Raw genomic sequence first — 22,964 nt, 5'->3', positions numbered from 1 at the left:
AGGGAGAGCGTGCGAGACTGGTGGGAGGCTTGCGCCAGTGAGTCCCTTCAAAGCATGGGGGTACTGTGTGAGAAGTCTGGTCCAATTCTATCGTTGGTGGGGTTCATGATGGTCTTTGATTGTAGGTGAACTATAAATCCCAGCAACTACAACTCCCAAATGTCAAGGTCTATTTCCCCAAACTCCACCAGTATTCACATTTGGGCATATTGAGTATTCGTGCCAAGTTTGGTCCAGATCCATCATTGTCTGAGTTCACAGTGCTCTTTGACTGTAGATGAACTTTTTTTTTTACACAAATTTTTTTATTATAAATTTTATTAATACAGCAGTACAAAAACAAGAAGACAGGAAGAAAATACAGTGACATACAGACACACATCACTAATCTATCTACAGACTGACCTACAACACATAGAACGTATAAAGTCTACATTAAAAATGACCAACCTCGGCCTCAGACCTCCCCCCTCTCTCTACCATGGTAATTCTGAGAGTATTTTGGCTAGTTCTCTATTTTCACAGTGCTCTTTGGCCGTAGATGAACTATAACTCCCAAATGACAAAATCAATCCTTTTCCAACCCCCCTGGTATTCGGATTTGGGCATATCGGGTATTTGTGCCAAATTTGGTCCAGTGAATGAAAATACCTCCTGCATATCAGATATTGACATTATGATTCGTAAAGGTAAAGGTTTTTCCCTGACACGAAGTCCAGTCGTGTCCGACTGTGGGGTGTGGTACTCATCTCCATTTCTAAGCTGAAGAGTCAGCGTTGTCCGTAGACACCTCCAAGGTCATGTGGCCACTGGCATAACTGCATGGAGCGCCATTACCTTCCTGCCAGAGCGGTACCTATTGATCTACTCCCATTTGCATGTTTTTGAACTGCTAGGTTGGCAAAAGCTGGGGATAACAGCGGGAGCTCACCCCGCTCCCCAGATTCGAACCTGCGACCTTTCGGTCAACAAGCTCAGCAGCTCAGTGGTTTAACCCACTGTGCCACGACTCATAACAGTAGCAAAATGAGAGTTATGAAGTTGCAATAAAAATAATGTTATGGTTGGGGTTCACCACAACATGGGGAACTATATTGAAGGCTTGCGGCATTAGGAATTATTATTATTATTATTAACTTTATTTGTACCCCGCTAGCATCTCCCAAAGGACTCGATGCGGCTTACACAGGCCAAGGCCTCAATAAAACAACAGCATAACAAAAACACATAACTTAAAGCAAATCAAACAATAAAGCAATAGCAGTAAACAATAAAAACAATACACCATAACACAATAAAACTAGGTCCGGGCCGAATGTAATGGGTACAGATTAAAAAGTGCTGGGTGTGACAGATGGATATAGGATTTTAGGGTAAGTGACTGTGGCCAGGAAATCAGGAGACGCTTCCTTCTTGGGAGGAGAGCAATGTCCAATCTCAAAAAAATAGTAAAGAGTAGAGACATCACACTGGCAACAAAGATCCGCATAGTCAAAGCCATGGTATTCCCTGTAGTAACCTACGGATGTGAGAGCTGGACCTTAGGGAAGGCTGAGCGAAGGAAGATCGATGCTTTTGAGCTGTGGTGTTGGAGGAAAGTTCTGAGAGTGCCTTGGACTGTGAGAAGATCCAACCAGTCCATCCTCCAGGAAATAAAGCCCGGCTGCTCACTGGAGGGAAGGAGACTAGAGACAAAGTTGAAGTCCTTTGGCCACATCATGAGGAGACAGCAAAGCCTAGAGAAGACAATTATGCTGGGGAAAGTGGAAGGTAAAAGGAAGAGGGGCCGACCAAGGACAAGATGGGTGGATGGCATCCTTGAAGTGACTGGACTGACCTTGAAGGAGCTGGGGGTGGTGACGGCCGACAGGGAGCTCTGGCGTGGGCTGGTCCATGAGGTCACGAAGAGTCGGAGACGACTGAACGAATGAACAACAACAACAAAGCCATCTTAAAACTCTGATAAAGTGCTTCTGGGACATATTGCTGGAGTTCCTATTCTGGAAAGGCACATCGGAACAGCCAGGTCTTCAAGCTCTTCCTAAAGACTGCCAACGTAGGGGCTTGTCTGATGTCTTTGGGGAGGGTGTTCCAAAGTCGGGGGGGCCACCACAGAAAAGGCCCTGTCCCTCGTCCCCACCAAACGTGCTTGCGACGCAGGTGGGATCGCGAGCAGGGCGAAGAGAACGCGTGGGTTCATAAACGGAAGGGTGAGAAACACCGCTATAGACCATTGAAGTGGCTTCCTCACATAAATAGCTGGAGAAAACTTCTCTTCACGTTGATGAGAATGAGTTGGGTGATAATAGGGAAGCTTCCCATTGAAGTTCAACAGTGACAAATGCAAGATACTCCACTTTGGCAGGAAAAACGAAATGCAAAGATACAGAATGGGGGACAATGCCTGGCTCGAGAGCAGTACGTGTGAAAAAGATCTTGGAGTCCTCGTGGACAACAAGTTAAACATGAGCCAACAATGTGATGTGGCGGCAAAAAAAGCCAATGGGATTTTGGCCTGCATCAATAGGAGCATAGTGTCTAGATCCAGGGAAGTCATGCTACCCCTCTATTCTGCTTTGGTTAGACCACATCTGGAATATTGTGTCCAATTCTGGGCACCACAATTCAAGAGAGATATTGACAAGCTGGAATGTGTCCAGAGGAGGAAAACTAAAATGATCAAGGGTCTGGAGAACAAGCCCTATGAGGAGCGGCTTAAGGAGCTGGGCATGTTTAGCCTGAAGAAGAGAAGGCTGAGAGGGGATATGATAGCCATGTATAAATATGTGAGAGGAAGCCACAGGGAGGAGGGAGCAAGCTTGTTTTGTGCTTCCCTGGAGACTAGGACGCAGAACAATGGCTTCAAACTACAAGAGAGGAGATTCCATCTGAACATGAGGAAGAACTTCCTGACTGTGAGAGCCGTTCAGCAGTGGAACTCTCTGCCTCGGAGTGTGGTGGAGGCTCCTTCTTTGGAAGCTTTTAAACAGAGGCTGGATGGCCATCTGTCAGGGGTGATTTGAATGCAATATTCCTGCTTCTTGGCAGAATGGGGTTGGACTGGATGGCCCAGGAGGTCTCTTCCAACTCTTTGATTCTAGGATTCTATGAAAGATGATTTTCAGGCTGTCCCAAGGCCTCCCACAGTGCTGCTGTGATCAAAACATTGAACAGGATGTATCTTCCCTGAATAGTTGAATGCTTGTGAGGCAGCCCTGCATCTGAAGGGGTCAAGGAAGGGTTAAGGGGAGGGAGGTTGGGTTCCTAGAGAGGAAGGAAGCCAGGCAGGAGGAGGCACCCAGTCCTCCAGATCAGACCATGCTTCCTTGGCCTCCTCCTCCTCCTGGGAGTCTCATTCCCATTCAATGGGCTGAAGCTCTGTAGTTGCTGTTGTCCTATTACTCGTGAGACAGAATCTCTTAAATAACAAAGAGAATTGCTAGGCTTGCTTTTGCATGCAAAGAATGTTTTCAAGCTGAAGGGGGGCTGAATCCGTGGATACAGAGAGGTGAGTGTAGCATGTCCTTGCAGGCAAAGTGAATGGGCTGTGGTTGGAAAACCAAATAGCATATTGCAATGGTTGGAAAGATCTTGGAGGGCGTGGAGATTTCCTTGAATCAAGTGTCACGTTACTTTTCGTTACAGGAAAGGTTTACGAAAACGTGGTTGTTCCAGTGTGCCTTCCCAGAGTAAGGAAAACTCTTAGCAATATGACCTCAAATGCACTTTGATATTGATTTAGGATTGTCTGCGCGCTCTCATCTTTCTCTGAAAACCCTATCCTAGTTTATCTTACCCTGTTCATGTCCAGGATTTAAAATTTTAATTAACATAGGTTTTTAAATGCTGTATGTTATTATTGTTATTGTTTATTGCTTATTCTGTATTTTTTGTTTTTGAGTTTTATTTATTTTATTTTATTTTAACTGTTTGTATTGATTATTTGTTATTGCGGGAGTTTTTTTTTTTGTCGTGTCAGGAGCGACTTGAGAAACTGCAAGTCGCTTCTGTTGTGAGAGAATTGGCCGTCTGCAAGGACGTTGCCCAGGGGACGCCCGGATGATTTTGATGTTTTTATCATCCTTTTGGGGGGCTTCTCTCATGTCCCCGCATGAGGAGCTGGAGCTGATAGAGGGAGCTCATCCGCCTCTCCCCGGATTCGAACCTGCGACCTGTTGGTCTTAAGTCCTGCCGGCACAGGGCTTTAACCCACTGTGCCACCGGGGACTCCATTGCGGGAGATGGTAAAAGGTAAAGGTAGTCCCCTGACATTAAGTCCAGTCATGTCTGACTCTGGGGTGTGGTGCTTATCTCCAATTTTAAGCCGAAGAGCCAGCGTTGTCCGTAGACACCTCCAAGGTCATGTGGCCACTGGCATGACTGCATGGAGCGCTGTTACCTTCCCGCCGGAGCGGTACCTATTGATCTACTCACATTTGCATGTTTTCGAACTGCTAGGTTGGCAGAAGCTAGGGCTGACAGCAGAAGCTCACGCCACTCCCCGGGATCGAACCTGCGACCTTTTGATCAACAAGCTCAGCAGCTCAGTGCTTTAACCCACTGCGCCACCGGGGGCTCCCTGCGGGAGATGGTAGTGGGGTACAAATAAATGTGGCCTTACTATAGGTCACAGCAACGCGTGGCAGGGCACAGCTAGTAATAATAATAAAAATAAAACTTTATTTGTACCCCGCGGGAGATGGTAGTGGGGTACAAATAAAGTTTTATTTTTATTATTATTACTAGCTGTGTCTTGCCACGCGTTGCTGTGGCCTATAGTAAGAATTTTCGAAGTAGAGGTAGATATCTGGACTATTATGAAAGAGAGGTACCTACCTATTCCTTCCCCCCTTTTCTTCCCCTTCCCCTTTCTCTCCTTTCTTCCTTCTCTATCTCTTTCTTTCATTCCTTCTTTCGCTCTTTGGTTTCATCCTTCCTTCTCTCTTTCCTTCCTTTCCTCCCCCTTTCTCTACTTCTTCCTTTGTCTCCTTTCTTCCCTCCCTGTGTCCTTCCTTCTTTCACTTTTTTATTTCCTTTTCTCCTTCCTTCTTTCTTTACTTCTTTCCTGCATTTCTCTCCATTTTTCTTTCCTTTCTACTTTCTCTTCTTCCTTCGTTTGGTACCTCTTGCTTTCCTTCCTTCTCTCCTTCCCTTTTTCCTTCCCTCCTTCCTTCTCTCCCTCCCTCCTTCTCTCTTTCCTTCCTTCCCCCTTTCCCTCCTTCATTCCTTCCCCTTATTTTCCAGTGATGGTCACTCCTTGGATTGTGAGGAGTTTTATTGCCAAATTTGTGGTCATTTGGCCCCGTAGTTTTTTGTTTTTGTTTTTAAGCCACTCATTATGCACAGAGCATTTATATATACATAGATAGATAGATAGATAGATAGATAGATAGATAGATAGATAGATAGATAGATAGATTATTATTTATGGATCATGTGGCATCAGTGGCAGAAATCATGGGGGAATGGTGTGGGTTGGGACGGAGTGGGAGCTCAATGGGAGGCCAGGTGGGTCTAGACCAGTGGTTCTTCAACCTGTAGGTCCCCAGCTGTTTTGGCTCACAACTCCCAGAAATCTCAACCACTTTACCAGCTTAGGATTTCTGGGAGTTGAAGGCCAAAACATCTGGGGGTGATAGTATGATAGCTGGGACCCAGTGCTGCAAGTGTTACGCTCATAGCGCAACGGCGGTTGCAAATGAGGGAAGGGAAAACGTGACCGCCCACATGGTCAAGAGAGGGAGTGGAGTAACTGAGAGACGGGGGGGGGGGGGGGTCAGGAAAATAGTTCATAGTTGTATTATAGTTGTATATATTCATAGTTGTTGCCCATAAGGTCTCTTCCAACTCTTTGATTCTATGATTCTATGATTCTATTAGAAGGCAGCAAAGAAAGGAGGGGGAGAAATAGGAGAGTAGTGGTGTAATGAATCTAATCCAGTTTATCGAGTCGTTTTGGACAACGGAGCTGCCCCAGAGTTTTTGGCAAATACGTTGGACTTGTGCCCAATGCCCTCCAGTTTGTGGGCAGCCTGCATGTGGAGTGGAGTGAGAACAACATAGAACCGTTTATTACTATTTAGGGTCAGATTGGTGATTTCTATCCCTTTTAAGGTCTTTCTAAACCATTTCCCAAACTGCTGTTTATCATTATTCATTAAAGAACTGTTACAATTCACTGTTATCTGCCCCCCCCCCCCCCGCATGAAATTAGTTCAGTGGTTTCATCTTGCGCCTGCGTTCTTCAATCTGCGTACTCAAAGCACCGTTCTGGAAACAGCAAAACGCTAGCGGCACTGGGTCCCAGCTATCATATTATCACCCATCTGGGGACCCACAGGTTGAGAATATTTATTATTATTTATTATTATTTATTAACTTTATTTGTACCCCGCTAGCATCTCCCGAAGGACTCGATGCGGCTTACACGGGCCGAAGCCTCAAATACAATACAATAGAAAACATAACACAACAATAAACAAAGCAAATCAAACAGTTAAGCAAAATAACCACAATGACAATACATCAAGACACTATTAAAACTGGTTCGGCCAGCGCAATGGGGTACAGGGTTAAAAGTGCTGAGATGGCAGGAGGAACGTAAGATTAAAAGTGCGGTGTGCAGCAGCAATAGTTGTGCTAAAGTGCATCTAGGACTTGGGATGGGGATTCCTAATCTGCGAAGGCACATCGGAACAGCCAAGTTTTTAGGTTCCTTCTGAAAACTGCTAGAGTAGGGGCCTGACAAAGCTCTTTTGGAAGGGCATTCCAAAGTCGGGGGGCCGCCACAGAGAAGGCCCTGCCCCGTGTCCCCACCAAGCGCGCTTGCGACGTAGGTGGGATCACGAGCAGGGCCTCCCCAGATGACCGGAGTGAGCGTGTGGGTTCGTAGATGGAGATGCGGATATCTAGTCTGGAGGCTGGAGGAGCAGAGGCCCAAGTGAAAGGAGGGCCCAGCATTACCTGTCTATGAAATCAATAAAAGGCTTATTTTTTAATCTCCAATAAAAAGGGTCCCAAAGCCTGTTGTCTAAATCTGCCTTTCTTTCACAGGGGCAATGTGAGTGTTGGCTGAGAATTTTGGAGTCGAGCCTGTTCAGGGATTTCTTTCCCTAGAAAGACGAGAGAGGAAAAGCATCTTGGATCCAGTTTGCTTCTTCAGTAAACGGTGGGTTCAACATGGGGAGACCCAAGTCACCTGGACCTGAAGCACGACTTGGAAGCAGTGTGGCATTCTGGGAAAAAACAACACATAAGTTCCTGAGTGTGGACCTTTATAGTTCACACATACAGCTCCAGCGCTTCAGGCGGTCCTCCTACCGAGAGGGCGATGGACCCAGAGAGGTTTGCAGCCGCCTCCACTCTCTCTGCCGCCAGTGGCTGAAGCCAGAGCAACACACCAAGGCGGAGATGCTGGACCTGGTGATCCTGGAGCAGTTCCTGAGCATCCTGCCCCCAGAGATGGGGAGCTGGGTCCGAGAGTGTGGGGCAGAGACCTCTTCCCAGGCGGTGGCCCTGGCGGAAGGCTTCCTCCTGAGTCGGGCAGAGGACGAGAAGCAGGAAGGACAGGTGAGAGCATTGCCTCTTGGATTCACTCACCTTGGGACTGATGGAGAGATTAAACGTACATCTTTCCAAGATGGGACCTGTGACAGAGATAAGTCAGACCCTGCTCCCTTTGCCTCTTTTCTCTCCTGCTCTCACCTCCATATCCACTGTAAGCTCAGTTGCTGCTCTACTCAATTTGTTGATCTCCAGAAATGAAAATGATGGAAGGGGAAGTGTGGCATTTGTTAAAAACTAGGTTGCCATCTCAGGGTTATTCTATAGGTCTGTGATATCTTTGACTTTTCTCCATATGACTTCTACAATACTCTCTGCTCTTCCATGTGAGAGTTGGTAAATGTAAATAAACATAAGCAGAAGCTTTACCACAGTATTTAAACCAAGACATACCCTGCAGCATAATGAAATATCACTCAGTCTTATGTAACAAGTCACAGTATCTCTACTTCAGTTAAGAAATTCAAACAGTACAACAATTTATACAACAGTTACTCTGAGTTAAGGCTGAGAACAGAGGAATGAAATAGTCCTTTTAAAATAGTCTTTAAAATATGCCTCACACCATAAACTGATCAGTGTCAAGACAGTTGGCAGCCAGCAATCTCTTCGCTGTCCAAAGACAGAATGGCAGTTAGAACTCTTGGTCTCAGCAGCAAGCCAATCAGATCTCTGGCTCCTGGCACACTCAGCCAATCAGCTGCTGACTCATGGCTCTCCAGTTAACCCACCATATCATGGCGTTCTTTTTCCAATCCTCCCATTCCAGGCCCAAAATGGCTGCATGGAAGCCCACCCGGATGCCCCTGAATCAGAGAAATCTCCACCAGACACCACCCAGAGCCTCCAGCAGAAGGAGCTCAAGCAGGAAGGAGACGAGCCTGCGGCCTTGGAGGGTAAGAAGGAACCCTTTGGGGTGTTTTCCTCTTTTATACTGGTGTGAATTTCCTTTTAGAGCAATTGTGGCACATCCCCAATCAATTTGAGGTCCACATCCAGGACCATTTGGCCTTGAGATGAATATATGATGATGATGATCTTTATCAGAACTCTTGGGATTGTGGCACATCCCCAATCAGTTGGAGATTGAGATTGTGCACATCCAGGATCATTTGGCCTTGAGATACATATATATGTAGGCATTCAGTTTCAATTTCAGTGTGATTTGCAGTTTTATTTCTTGCAATACTTGTACATTAGCCTAAAGTTGGATCTGACTGAAAATTCAGTCTTTGAGTGTCTTCCCAGGTGGGACCCAAGAGCCAAGAGGATCGCGGAAACTGAGCTAGAAGACCAACAGACCACAAAGAATAATTATAGACTATTGAAATACCAAGGCCAGTGCTAGTTTCAATCCAAGCTACTTAAAGCACTGCTTGAGATAAAATTGCCTCAACTCCAAAACTTTACTTAATGCTGGGCTGGAGAATGCTCCTGTGTTGATAGCGTAATTTCTTTCCTCATAGGTTTCTTTTTATTACTGCAATTGTCACCTCTGAGACATGTTTATGTGATCAGCTTTCCACCCCTTGCTCTCTCTCTCTCTCTCTCTCTCTCTCTCTCTCTCTCTTTCTCTCCCAGGGGCTGGAATGATGTTGTTGCCGAATCGTCAGTCGTTTCTTCCCCTTTGTGATGGAGTGGAACTGAATCAGGTAAGCAGAAGGATTCCTGGGAGAGGAGGAAGGGAGATGCCCGGGGGTCATTGGTTCCAGGCTCAATCTTTATCAACAAATATGCAGTGTTCGTTTGTGGGATTAACAGAACTCAAAAAACACTGGACGAATTGACACCAAATTTGGACACTAGCAAAAGAGAATTAAAAAGCTGAAAAAAATGATAATTCATTACAAAGCATGCGCAAAACCACATATATACATGCATACACACATATATACACATATACATACACACATACAGACGTAAAGACACACAAAACACATATACACAGACTGGGCCACAGCAATGCGTGTAGAATCACAGAATCATTGAGTAGGTCCTTGTGGGTCATCCAGTCCAACCCCCTGCCAAGAAACAGGAAAATTATATTCAAAGCACCCCCGACAGATGGCCATCCAGCCTTGGCTTAAAAGCCTCCAAATAAGCAGTCTCCACCATACTCCGGGGCAGAGAGTTCCACTGCTGAACAGCTCTCACAGTCAGGAAGTTCTTGGTGGTGTCCAGGTGGAATCTCCTTTCCTGGAGTTTGAAGCCATTGTGTAACAGAAAAGACTGAACTAACAGAAATGTAAATCTATTGTTCTTCTTCTAATTCTTTTTCTTGATTTCCCTGATGTGAGTAGGAAATGTTTTCTTTTTCCACCAGGGCCCAATCGCCTTTGAGGACGTGGATGTCCATTTCTCCCTGGAGGAGTGGGTTCTCCTGAATATTGGTCAAAAAGTCTTGCACGTGCAGATCATGGAGGAGATTCATGGGATGGTGGACTCTCTTGGTAAGGCTCCCTCATTGGTGGGGATTTCTGTTTCAAAATGCAACATCCCAATCAGCAGCTCCCTGGTGGAAGTAATATCCAAAATCACCTGAATCACTGAGGGTCCTCAAGGCAGGGCTTATGGTAGAAATATACGACATATTGGAAATATATACACCCCTTAGACTTTCTGAAACAGAGAACAATCTCCCTTTTTCTCCCAGCTGATTTGCTATTTCAAGGTGGCATGTTTTAGGAACTATTCAAGTTCTCCTGTCCTAAACCTCCATTTTGAACTTTCTTAAGGCCGCAGGTGGACCTGTGGCTTTTGTGTTTTACTTTCTTCATGTTTGATGTCTGTGTAGTGACTTGTTGGACATTTTAATATTCATAGAATCATAGAATAATTGAATTGGAAGAAACCTCATGTGCCATCCAGGATAGTTTGGAGGCACACTCCTGTCTCTCAAAACTGATGTCAAGAGCAGTGTTACGTGGATGTCACTATATCTGGCTGACTCCTGCAGACATTCCTTTTTTTGTTCCCTTCACTGTTTCATCATAGTTCTCACCTTTTTCTTTAAGTTACTATTCTGGGAGATAAATAAAAAGGAGGGAACGATTGTGAAATGGGTGATAGCAAGGCAAAGTTTTAGCTAGAGGAAAAGGCAAGCCTTTGAATGAGAAGGGAAAAGGCATCCTTTACCCCAGGAAGGAGGAGACAGAATAAAAAACCAGGCTAGGCTGAGGAAAACATAGCCTTTGGAGCATATGCTATCCATCTCTCCCTTAGAGGCCCCAGGCAGTCAAACAGTGTCCATCCCTACTGAAAAAGGGGTGGGGAGAGGACAGCATTTATATCTTCTTTTCTTCCATGTCTATGTTGTATAAAGGATCACTTCAGTCTCCTTCTTACACCACTTCCTTATCATTCACACAAAGGAATGGCTGTCTCTTTCCTCCTTCTACACAGCAGATAACCGGAACACCAAAAACAGGAATCATTTGGGACACAATGGGGGCCTTCCTCAACACCAGCAAACCCACAGAGAAGATGGAGATTCTGCCAGAGAAAGGCCTTACAAATGCAATGTGTGTGGGAAGTGTTTTACCCAAAATATGGGACTTATATTTCACAAGACACTCAGTGCTGGGAAAAGCCATTGTAAATGGAAGGTATCAGCAAAATGTATTGCTGATTACAAACTGCCAGATCTGAACCAAGAAGAAATCATTGAAGGAACTGAGGATTTCATGAACCAGGAATATGGAAAATGTTTTACTGACAGTTCAGCCTTGATGAGGCACAAAAGACTCCACACAGGAGAGAAACCATACCAATGCAAGGAATATGGGAAATGTTTTGCTTCCAGTTCACAGTTGGTGAGCCACAAAAACCTCCACAGAGGAGAGAAGCCATACAAATGCCAGGAGTGCAAAAAATGTTTTACTCGGAAGTCATCACTTCTCAGACACTGGAGTATCCATACAGGAAATAAACAATACCAATGCCAGGAGTGTGGGAAACGTTTTGGTCGCAGTTCACACTTGGTGAGGCACAAAAGACTCCACACAGGAGAGAAGCCATACCAATGCCAGGAGTGTGGGAAATGTTTTGGTCGCAGTTCACACTTGGTGAGGCACAAAAGACTCCACACAGGAGAGAAGCCATGCAAATGCCAGGAGTGTGGGAAATGTTTTGCTGACAGTTCAGCTTTGGTGAAGCACAAAAGAGTTCACACTGGAGAGAAGCCATACCAATGCCAGGAGTGTGGGAAATATTTTGCTTGCAGTTCACACTTGGTGAGCCACAATAGAGTCCACACAGGAGAGAAGCCATACCAATGCCAGGAGTGTGGGAAATATTTTGCTTGCAGTTCACACTTGGTAACGCACAAAAGAGTCCACACAGGAGAGAAGCCATACCAATGCCAGGAGTGTGGGAAATGTTTTGCTGAGAGTTCATCCTTGGTGAAGCACAAAAGAGTCCACACAGGAGATAAGCCATACCAATGCCAGGAATGTGGGAAATGTTTTGCTGACCGTTCAACCTTTGTGAGGCACAAAAGAGTCCACACGGGAGAAAAGCCATACCAATGCCAGGAGTGTGGGAAGTGTTTTGCTGACCGTTCAACCTTAGTGAGCCATAAAAGATTCCACACAGGAGAGAAGCCATACCAATGCCAGGAGTGTGGGAAATGCTTTGCTTACAGTTCAGACTTGGTGAGACATAAAAAACTTCACACAGGAAAGAAAGGGTAAAAGTGCCAGGAGTGTAGGAAATGTTTTACTCAGAATACACCCCTTATAGACCACAGGAGGGAAGCCATCTCTATGTCAAGAGAGTGGGAAACATTTTGCTGACAGTTCACAATTTGTGAGCCACAAAAGACTCCACACAGGAGAGAATCCATACTAATGCTAGGAGGCACTACATCCATTAACAAGCAACAGTGAATACAAACAGGCTAAACAACAGCTTTTGGGTGTAAACATCTGATTTCAAACAGAACTGTTTGAGAAGTTCTGCTTAAGACTTGGTAACGTCCCTTTTCTCGTCATGTGAATCTTGAAGTTTGAGGTCTTGTTCTGGAGCAGCAGAAACAAGCTCCCTTTAACAATCCTTCAGAGAGTTCAATATGATTGTCATGTAATCTATTATTTTTTTAAAAATTCATGTCACGTATTCTGGAAAAAAAACCATATGTACTTCGATCAGCTCTGAGCTTAGTTTCCAGTTCCTTTACCTCCTTGGATGCAAATTTCCAGGTTGTGAATTTTGGAGCGGCTTACATGGGGTCAAGCCTAACGGAACAGTTAAAACATAATACATTAAAATGCATATCAACATAATGATAGCAAAAAACAATATAAACTGGCTGTTAACTTGCTCCTGGCACATTGCTAATCCACAGTAAATTGACAAACATGAGCCTTTGTAAGATTTTGGAATGTACAGTGTTATATGAGTATTTGAATCTCTGATGACCTATTACGAGTATTTGAATCAAATAATCAAGTTTGATATGTTTTGCAAAATTTAAGCCCTTGGGTTTTGCATTGTAGGGAAACAGATGTTTCTGTGCAGAGTAACAATCCTAACGTTTGTATAATAAATACAATTATTCTAACTTGTTAGGGACATAGAGACATTTACTCAAAAACAGAAATAAAGGAAACGCCTGGCTGATGCAATGTGATTTATTGTCTAATGGCAGACCACTACAAACCGGGAAGTGAGACTGAGGCCACTTCTACAATGCCATATTATCTGCTTTGAACTGAGTTAAACGAGTCTACACTGCCATATAATCAAGTTCAAGTTCTGGATTTTGTACGGCAATGTAGTAGGCTTCTGAGGCTATAGAGCAGAGCTTCTCAACCAGGGGGCCGGGACCCTTGTTGGGATCAAGAGGGGGTTTCAGAGGGGCTGCCAAAGACCACCAGAAAACACATTATTTCTGATGGTCTTGGGAACCCCTTTGGCGGAGAAGACTGGAGATCTCTCTGCCTTTCCTTATCTTCCTTTTTGGAAACTGACAGCGTATCCTCCTACTAAAAGGTCTCCTCTGCTGTGATTGGTCAGCCTCTAAGCCAAGGGGAGGGCTGCTCCCAAGCAGGGGATGGGAGACCAGGCGTGCTCAGTGCATGACAGTATGATGCGCAAGTGTGGGCGAGGAAGAGCGTGTGAGACTGGAGGGAGGCTTGTGCCAGTGAGTCCCTTCAAGTCATGGGAGTTCTGTGTGGAAAATCCGGCCCAAGTTTGGTCCAGATCCATCATTGTTTGAGTCCACAGTGCTCTCTTCATGTAGGGGAACTACAATGCCAGAACTCAAGGTCAGTGCCCACCAAACCCTTCCAGTATTTTCTGTTTGTCATGGGAGTTCTGTGTGGAAAATCCGGCCCAAGTTTGGTCCAGATCCATCATTGTTTGAGTCCACAGTGCTCTCTTCATGTAGGGGAACTACAATGCCAGAACTCAAGGTCAGTGCCCACCAAACCCTTCCAGTATTTTCTGTTTGTCATGGGAGTTCTGTGTGGGAAATATGGCTGATTCTATCGTTGGTGGGATTCACAATGGTCTTTGATTGTAGGTGAACTATAAATCCCAGCAACTACAACTCCCAAATGTCAATGTCTATTTTCCCCAATCCCCACCAGTGTTCACATTTGGGCATATTGAGTATTTGTGCCAAGTTTGGTCCAGATCCATCCTTGTTTGTGTCCCCAGTGCTCTCTGCATGTAGGAGAACCTCAACTCCAAAATTCAAGGCCAATGCCCACCAAACCCTTCCAGTATTTTCTGTTGGTCTTGGGAGTTCTGTGTGCCAAGTTTGGTTCAATCCCATTGCTGGTGAAGTTCAGAATGTTCTTTGATTGTAGATGAACTATAAATCCCAGCAACTACAACTCCCAAATGACAAACATTAGGAAGAACTTCCTGACTGTGAGAGCCGTTCAGCAGTGGAACTCTCTGCCCCGGAGTGTGGTGGAGGCTCCTTCTTTGGAAGCTTTTAAGCAGAGGCTGGATGGCCATTTGTCAGGGGTGATTTGAATGCAATATTCCTGCTTCTTGGCAGAATGGGGTTGGACTGGATGGCCCAGGAGGTCTCTTCCAACTCTTTGATTCTATGATTCTATGAACTCAATCCCCCTCAACCACACCAGTATTCAAATTTCGGCGTTTCAGGTATTTGTGCCAAATTTGGTCCAGTGAATGAAAATACATCCTGCATATCAGATATTGACCTTATGATTCATAACAGTAGCAAAATTACAGTTATGAAGTATCAAGGAAAATAATGTTATGGTTGGGGGTCACCACAACATGAGGAACTGTGTTAAGGAGTCATGGCATTAGGAAGGGTGAGAGACCATTGAAGTGGCTTCATCACATAAATAGCCAGTGAAATGTCACTTTCCAGTCGCTGGAGAAAACCTCTCTTCACGTTGTTGAGAATGAGTTGGGTGATAATAGAGGAGCTTCCCATTGAAAGATGACATTCAGGCTGTACCAAGGCCTCCTACAGCTCTGCTCTGATCAAAACATTGAACAGGATGTATCTTCCCTAAATAGTTGAATGTTTGGGAGGCAGTCCTGCAACTGAAGGGGTCAAGGAAGGGTTGGGGGGGGGGGGGAGTTGGGTTCCTAGAGAGGAAGGATGGCAAGGAGGAGGAGGAGGAGGAGGCGCCCAGTCTTCCAGAGCAAGTCATCCTTCCTTGGCTTCCTCCTCCTCCTCCTCTTCCTCCTCCTCCTCCTCCTCTGCTTGGGCAGCCTTCCTCTCCTCCTGTGTGTCTCATTCCCAGATGCCCTTCAATGGAAATGCCCTTCATTTCCTTCAAAGAGAAATGCCACACTTGTATTTGTGCCAAATTTGCTCCAGTGAATGAAAATACTGTAATGACGATTCATAACAGTAACAAAATTACAGTTATGAAATAGCAATAAATTATAATGTTATGGTTGGGAGTCACCACTACATGAGGAACTGTATTAAGGGGTCACGGCTTTAGGAAGGGTGAGAAGCACTGCTGTAGACCATTGAAGTGGAGAAAACTTCTCTTCACATTGATGAGAATGAGTTGGGTGATAATAGAGAAGCTTCCCATTGAATGATGAAGTTTAGTCTGTCCCAAGGCCTCCCTCAGTGCTGCTCTGATCAAGACATTGAACAGGATGTATCTTCCCTAAACAGATGAATGCTTGTGAGGCAGCCCTGCATGTGAAGGGGTCAAGGAAGGGTTAAGGGGAGGGAGGTTGGGTTCCTAGAGAGGAAGGAAGGAAGGATGGCAAGGAAGAGGAGGATCCCAGTCCTCCAGAGCAGGCCATCCTTCCTTGACCACTTCCTCCTCCTCTCCTTGGGCAGCCTTCCTCTCCTCCTGGGAGTCTCAGTCCCAGACTCCATTCAATGGGCTGAAGATCTGTACTTGCTATAATTCTGTTACTAGTGAAACAGAATCCCATAAATCACAAAGGGAAAATCCACGCTTACTTTTGCAGGCAGGGAATGCTTTCAAGCTGAAGGGGGTGGAATCCGTGGATACAGAGGGGTGAGTGCAGGTACCTACCTGTCCTTGCAGGCAAAGTGAATGGGCTGTGGTTGGAAAACCAAATATCGTAATGTAATGGTTGGAAAGATCTTGGAAGGAGTGGAGATTTCATTGAATCAAGCGTCACGTTAGATTTTGTTACAGGAAAGTTTTATAGATCATGTGGCGTCAGTGGGAGCTCAGTGGGAGGCCAGGTGGGTCTAGGCCAGTGGTTCCCAACCTGTGGGTCCACAGCTGTTTTGGCCCACAATTCCCAGAAATATCAACCAGTTTACCAGCTTAGGCTTTCTGGGAGTTGAAGGTCAAAACATCTGGGGACCCACCGGTTGAGAATCACAGGTCTGGAGGCTGGAGAAGCAGAGTGCCAGGTGAAAGGGGAGCCCAGCATGGCCTGGCTTTGAAATGAATAAAGAGCTTTTTTTTTTTTTTTTTACTCTCCAAGAAAAAGCCTCCCAAAGTCAGTTGTCTAAATCTGCCTTTCTTTCACAGAGGAAATGTGATTATTGGCTGAGGATTTTGGAGTAGAGCCTGTTCAGGGATTTATTTCCCTAGAAAAAAGAGCCACGAAGAGCATCTTGGACCCAATTTCCTTCTTTGCCAAACAGTGGTTCCAACATGGAGAGACCCAACTCACCCGGACCTGAAGCAGGACTTGGGAGCATTGGGGCATCCTGGGAAAAAAATACACATAAGTCCCTGAGTGTGGACCTTTATAGTTCACACATACAGCACCAGCGCTTCAGGCATTCCTCCTACCGAGAGGGCGAGGGACCCAGAGAGGTTTGCAGCCGCCTCCACTCTCTCTGCCGCCAGTGGCTGAAGCCAGAGCAACACACCAAGGCGGAGATGCTGGACCTGGTGATCCTGGAGCAGTTCCTGAGCATCCTGCCCCCAGAGATGGGGAGCTGGGTCCGAGAGTGTGGGGCAGAGACCTCTTCCCAGGCGGTGGCCCTGGCGGAAGGCTTCCTCCTGAGTCGGGCAGAGGACGAGAAGCAGGAAGGACAGGTGAGAGCATTTCCTCTTGGTTTCACTCACCTTACCACTGATGGATAGATTAAACGTACATCCTGTCTTCCTTCCAAGATGGGTCCTGTGACAGAGATAAGTCAGACCGTGCTCCCTCTGCCTCTTTTCCCACCTGCTCTGCCCCTCCTGCTCTCACCTCATATTCACTGTAAGTTCAGTTGCTGCTCTACTCAATTTGTTGACCTCCAGAAATGAAAATGATGGGAGGGGAAATGTGACATTTGTTTCAAACTAGGTTGCCATCTCAGGGTTATTTTTTTAAAAAAATTCTATAGGTCTGTGATATCTTTGAACTGTCTCCATACTACTTCCAGAACACTCTCTGCTCTTCCATGTGAGAGTTGGTAAATGTAAATAAACATAAGCAGAAGCTTTACCACAGCATTTAAACCAAGATATACCATGCAGTATAATGAAATATCCTTCAGTCTTATGTAACAAGTCACAGTATCTCTACTTCAGTTCAGAAATTCAAACAGTACAACAATCTAGCTAACAGTTACGCTGAGTTTAGGCAGAGAACAGAGGAATGAAATAGTCCTTTCCAAATAGTCTTTAAAATATGCCTCATGCCATAAAATGATCAGTCTTCAAGACAGTTGGCAGCCAGCAATCCCTTCGCTGTCCAAAGTGAGAATGGCAGTTAGAACTCTTGGTCTCAGCAGCAAGCCAGAGGCAGCAGCCAATCAGAACTCTGGCTCCTGGCACACTCAGCCAATCAGCTGTGGACTCATGGCTCTCCGGTTAACCCACCATATCATGGCGTCCTTGTTCCAATCCTCCCATTCCAGGCCCAGAATGGCTGCATGGAAGCCCACCCTGATGTCCCTGGATCAGAGGAACCCCCACCAGGCCCCACCCAGAGCCTCCAGCAGAAGGAGCTCAAGCAGGAAGGAGACAGGGCTGCGGCCTTGGAGGGTAAGGAGGAACCCTTTGAGATGTTTTCCTCTTTTATGCTGGTGTGAATTCCCCTTTAGAGCAATTGTGGCACATCCCCAGTCAATTTGAGGTCCACATCCAGGACCATTTGGCCTTGAGATGAATATATGATGGTGATGATGATGATGATGATGATCTTTATCAGAACTCTTGGCATTGTGGCACATCACCAATCAGTTGGAGATTGAAATTGTGCACATCCAAAATCATTTGGCCTTGAGATGCATGTATATGTAGGCATTCAGTTTCAACAGGTATAATTTCAGTGTGATTTGCAGTTTTATTTCTTGCAATATTTGTACATTAGCCTAAAGTTGGATCTGACTGAAAATTCAGTCTTTCTTCCCAGGTGGGACCCAAGATCCAAAAGGATTGCTGAAACTGAGCTGGAAGAGAAACAGACAACAAAGAATAATTCTAAACTATTGAAATACCAAGGCCAGTACTAGTTTCGATCCAAGCTACTTGAAGTACTGCTTGAGATAAAATTGCCTCAACTCCAAAACTTTACTTAATGCTCGGCTGGAGAATGCTCCTGTGTTAGTAGGGTCATTTCCTCATAGGTTTCTTTTCAGGACTGCAATTGTCACCTCTGAGACTGTTGGGGTTCAGCCTGATCCTGATCTGTGTGAACAGGATTCTCTTATAGTTTTTAAAACTGAGCAAGCTCTCCCTGACTCAGACAGTGTGGAATCTGTTGTTGATGCAGAGGTCAGTGGGAATGCAAACGAAACCCAACAGTTAGAAGAGAATGTTTTGGAAGTTAGCCGTGATATCTCCCCACCTGGGCTTGATAATGAGGTCCGAAGAGAACAGATAGTCAGAGATAGATTTGTTTCCCAGTCTGTACGAAGGTCACAGCGCCTTCAGCAGAAAGAGGCCCAAACAGAAAAGTCAAGGGGCGTTTCTAAGAATAGCTTCTTTGGTTTAAGAGCATCCCTGCCGGGTGCTTCTTTAGGTCAAGCAACATTCGGGACTGTGGCTGGTCTTGGCAGAATTCCTGTGTTCCATGGCCAGTAATCCCAGAGGCTTATAGTTTCCAAGTTCATGGTTAGTAAAAGGCTAACAGACTCCTGGTTATTGTTTTGTGGCTTTTGAAATTTTGCTCAAGTTCAGAGATCCTATTGACTACTGTGTGTTTCTGTGGCTTTTTTACTCTGCATTTACCTTTCTTTTGTAACCAATTTTTCATCAATAAACAATGATTGCTTTTCCTACAGTCCAGAGTGGTGGATTTAATCTTATGGTTTTGTATCTTGAACTGGGATGCAACAGAGACATGTTTATGTGATCAACTTTCCATCCCCTTGCTCTCTCTCTCTCCCAGGGGCTGGAATGAGGTTGTTGCCGAATCGTCAGTCGCTTCTTCTGCTTTGTGATGGAGTGGAACTGAATCAGGTAAGCAGAAGGATTCCTGGGAGAGGAGGAATGGGGCTGCGTGGGGTCATTTGTTCAAGGCTCAATCTTTATAAACAAATATGCAATGTTCGTTTGTGGGATTAACAGAACTCAAAAACCACTGGACAAATTGACACCTAATTTGGACACTATACACCTCTCAGGCCAACAAGCGACCATCACTCATAAAAACACTGAAAAACACAGCAGAAGAGATGTAAAAAGCTGAAATAATTGATAATTCATTACAAAGCATGCGCAAAAGCACATATATACACGCAAACACACATATATACACATATACATACACACATACAGATGTAAAGACACACAAAACACTTATACACAGACTAGGCCACAGCAATGCATGTAGAATCACAGAATCATTGAGTAGGACCTTTTGGTCATCCAGTCCAACCCCCTGTCAAGAAACAGGAAAATTATATTCAAAGCACCCCCGACAGATGGCCTTCCAGCCTCTGTTTAAAAGCTGCCAAAGAAGGAGCCTCCACCACACTCCGGGGGAGAGAGTTCCACTGCTGAACAGCTCTCACAGTCAGGAAGTTCTTGGTGGTGTCCAGGTGGAATCTCCTTTCCTGGAGTTTGAAGCCACTGTGAAACAGAAAAGATTGAACCAACAGAAATGTAAATCTATTGTTGTTCTTCTAATTCTGTTTCTTGATTTCCCTGATGTGAGTAGGAAATGTTTTCTTTTTCCACCAGGGCCCAATCGCCTTTGAGGACGTGGATGTCCATTTCTCCCTGGAGGAGTGGGTTCTCCTGAATCTTTGTCAAAAAGTCTTGCACGTGCAGATTATGGAGGAGATTCATGGGATGGTGGACTCCCTTGGTAAGGCTCTCACATGGATGGGGATTTCTGTTTCAAAATGCAGCATCCCAAGTAATATATGGGTCCCTTAATCTTTCTGATACCGAGAACAATCTCCCTTCTTTTTCTCTCAGCTGATTTGCTATTTCAAGGTGGCATGTTTTAGGGAGTATTCGAGTTCTCCTCCTGTCCTAAACCTCCATTTTGAACTTTCTTAGGGCCTCAGGTAGGATGTGGCTTTTGTGTTTTACTTTCTTCATGTTTGATGTCTGTGTAGTGAGTTGTTGTGCATTTTAATATTCATAGAATCGTAGAATAATTGAATTGGAAGAGACCTCGTGGGCCATCCAGGATGGTTTGGAGGCACTCTCCTGTCTCTCAAAACCGATGTCAAGAGCAGTGTTACCTGCCTGTCACTATATCTGGCCATGTCCTACAGACATTCCTTTTTTTGTTCCCTTCACTGTTTCATCATAGTTCTCACCTTTTTCTTTAAGTTACTATTCTGGGAGAAAAATAAAAAGGAGAGAACGATTGTGAAATGGGTGATAGCAAGGCAAAGTTTTAGCTAGAGAAAAAGGAAAGCCTTTTAGTGTGAAGGGGAAAGTCATCCATTCCCCCAGGAAGGAGGAGGCAGAATAAAAAAACAGGCTAGGCTGAGGAAAACATAGCCTTTGCAGCATATGTTACACACCTCTCCCTTAGAGACTCCAGGCAGTCAAGCAGTGTCCATCTTTACTGGACAAGGGGTGGACAGCATTTATATCTGCTTTTCTTCCATGTCTATGTTGTGTAAAGGATCACTTCAATCTCCTTCTTACACCACTTGCTTATCATTAACACAGAGGAATGGTTGTCTCCTCCTTCTCCACAGCAGATAACTGGAACAGCAAACACAGGAAGCATTTGGGACACAAAGGGGGCCTTCCTAGACACCAGCAAACCCACAGTTCTGCCAGAGAAAGGCCTTACAAATGCAATGTATGTGGGCAGCGTTTTACCCAAAATATGGGACTTATATTTCACAAAACACTCAGTGTTGGGAAAAGCCATTGTAAATGGAAAGTATCAGCAAAATGTATTACTGATTACAAATTGCCAGATCTGAGCCAAGAAGAAATCATTGACGGAACTGAGGATTTCATAAACCAGGAATGTGGGAAATGTTTTACTGACAGTTCAGCCTTGGTGAGGCACAAAAGACTCCACACAGGAGAGAAACCATACCAATGCAAGGAATATGGGAAATGTTTTGCTTCAAGTTCACAGTTGATGAGCCACAAAAACCTCCACAGAGGAGAGAAGCCATACAAATGCCAGGAATGTAAGAAATGTTTTACTTGGAAGTCATCACTTCTCAGACACTGGAGTATCCATACAGGAAAAAAACCATACCAGTGCCAGGAGTGTGGGAAATGTTTTGCTTACAGTTCAGTCTTGGTGAGGCACAAAATACTCCACACAGGACAGAAGCCATACCAATGCCAGGAGTGTGGTAAATGTTTTGGTCGCAGTTCACACTTGGTGAGCCACAAAAGACTCCACACTGGAGAGAAGCCATACAAATGCCAGGAGTGTGGTAAATGTTTTGGTCGCAGTTCACACTTGGTGAGGCACAAAAGACTCCACACAGGAGAGAAGCCATACCAATGCCAGGAGTGTGGAAAATGTTTTGCTTCCAGTTCAGGATTGGTGAGGCACAAAAGACTCCACGTAGGAGAGAAACCATGCAAATGCCAGGAGTGTGGGAAGTGTTTTGGTCACAGTTCACACTTGGTGAGGCACAAAATACTCCACACAGGAGAGAAGCCATACCAATGCAAGGAGTGTGGGAAATGTTTTGCTGACAGTTCAGCCTTGGTGAAGCACAAAAGACTCCACACTGGAGAGAAGCCATACCAATGCCAGGAGTGTGGGAAATATTTTGCTCGCAGTTCACACTTGGTGAGCCACAATAGAGTCCACACAGGAGATAAGCCATACCAATGCCAGGAATGTGGGAAATGTTTTGCTGGCCGTTCAACCTTTGTGAGGCACAAAAGAGTCCACACAGGAGAAAAGCCATACAAATGCCAGGAGTGTGGGAAGTGTTTTGCTGACCGTTCAACCTTAGTGAGCCATAAAATATTCCACACAGGAGAGAAGCCATACCAATGCCAGGAGTGTGGGAAATGTTTTGCTTACAGTTCATACTTGGTGAGACATAAAAAACTTCACACAGGAAAGAAAGGGTAAAAGTGCCAGGAGTGTAGGAAATGTTTTACTCAGAATACACCCCTTATAGACCACAGGAGGGAAGCCATCTCTATGTCAAGAGAGTGGGAAACGTTTTGCTGACAGTTCACAATTTGTGAGCCACAAAAGACTCCACACAGGAGAGAATCCATACTAATGCTAGGAGGAACTACATCCGTTAACAAGCAACAGTGAATACAAACAGGCTAAAAAACAGCTTTCGGGTGTAAACATCTGATTTCAAACAGAACTGTTTGAGAAGTTCTGCTTAAGACTTGGTAACGTCCCCTTTCTTGTCACGTGCCTCTTGAAGTTTGAGGTCTTGTTCTGGAGCAGCAGAAACAAGCTCCCTTTAACAATCCTTCAGAGAGTTAAATATGATTGTCATGTCATCTATTTTGAAAATAAAACCCATATGTACTTCCATCAGCTCTTCCTCTGAGCTTAGTTTCTAGTTCCTTTACCTCCTTTCATGCAAATTTCCAGGTTGTGAA

General features: G+C 45.0%; 1 pseudogene; it reads left to right on the top strand.

The window, feature by feature from the left end:
• The first annotated feature begins 3,211 nt into the window (after positions 1-3,211).
• On the top strand, positions 3,212-22,896 carry LOC132766175 (zinc finger protein 107-like; annotated as a pseudogene).
• The last annotated feature ends 68 nt before the right edge of the window (positions 22,897-22,964 follow it).

The sequence above is a fragment of the Anolis sagrei genome, chromosome 2 (assembly GCF_037176765.1).
Source record: "Anolis sagrei isolate rAnoSag1 chromosome 2, rAnoSag1.mat, whole genome shotgun sequence".
Taxonomy (NCBI): Eukaryota; Metazoa; Chordata; class Lepidosauria; order Squamata; family Dactyloidae; genus Anolis; species Anolis sagrei.
The sequence above is the reverse complement of the archived record's forward strand: the minus strand, read 5'-3'. Positions and strand labels throughout refer to the sequence as shown.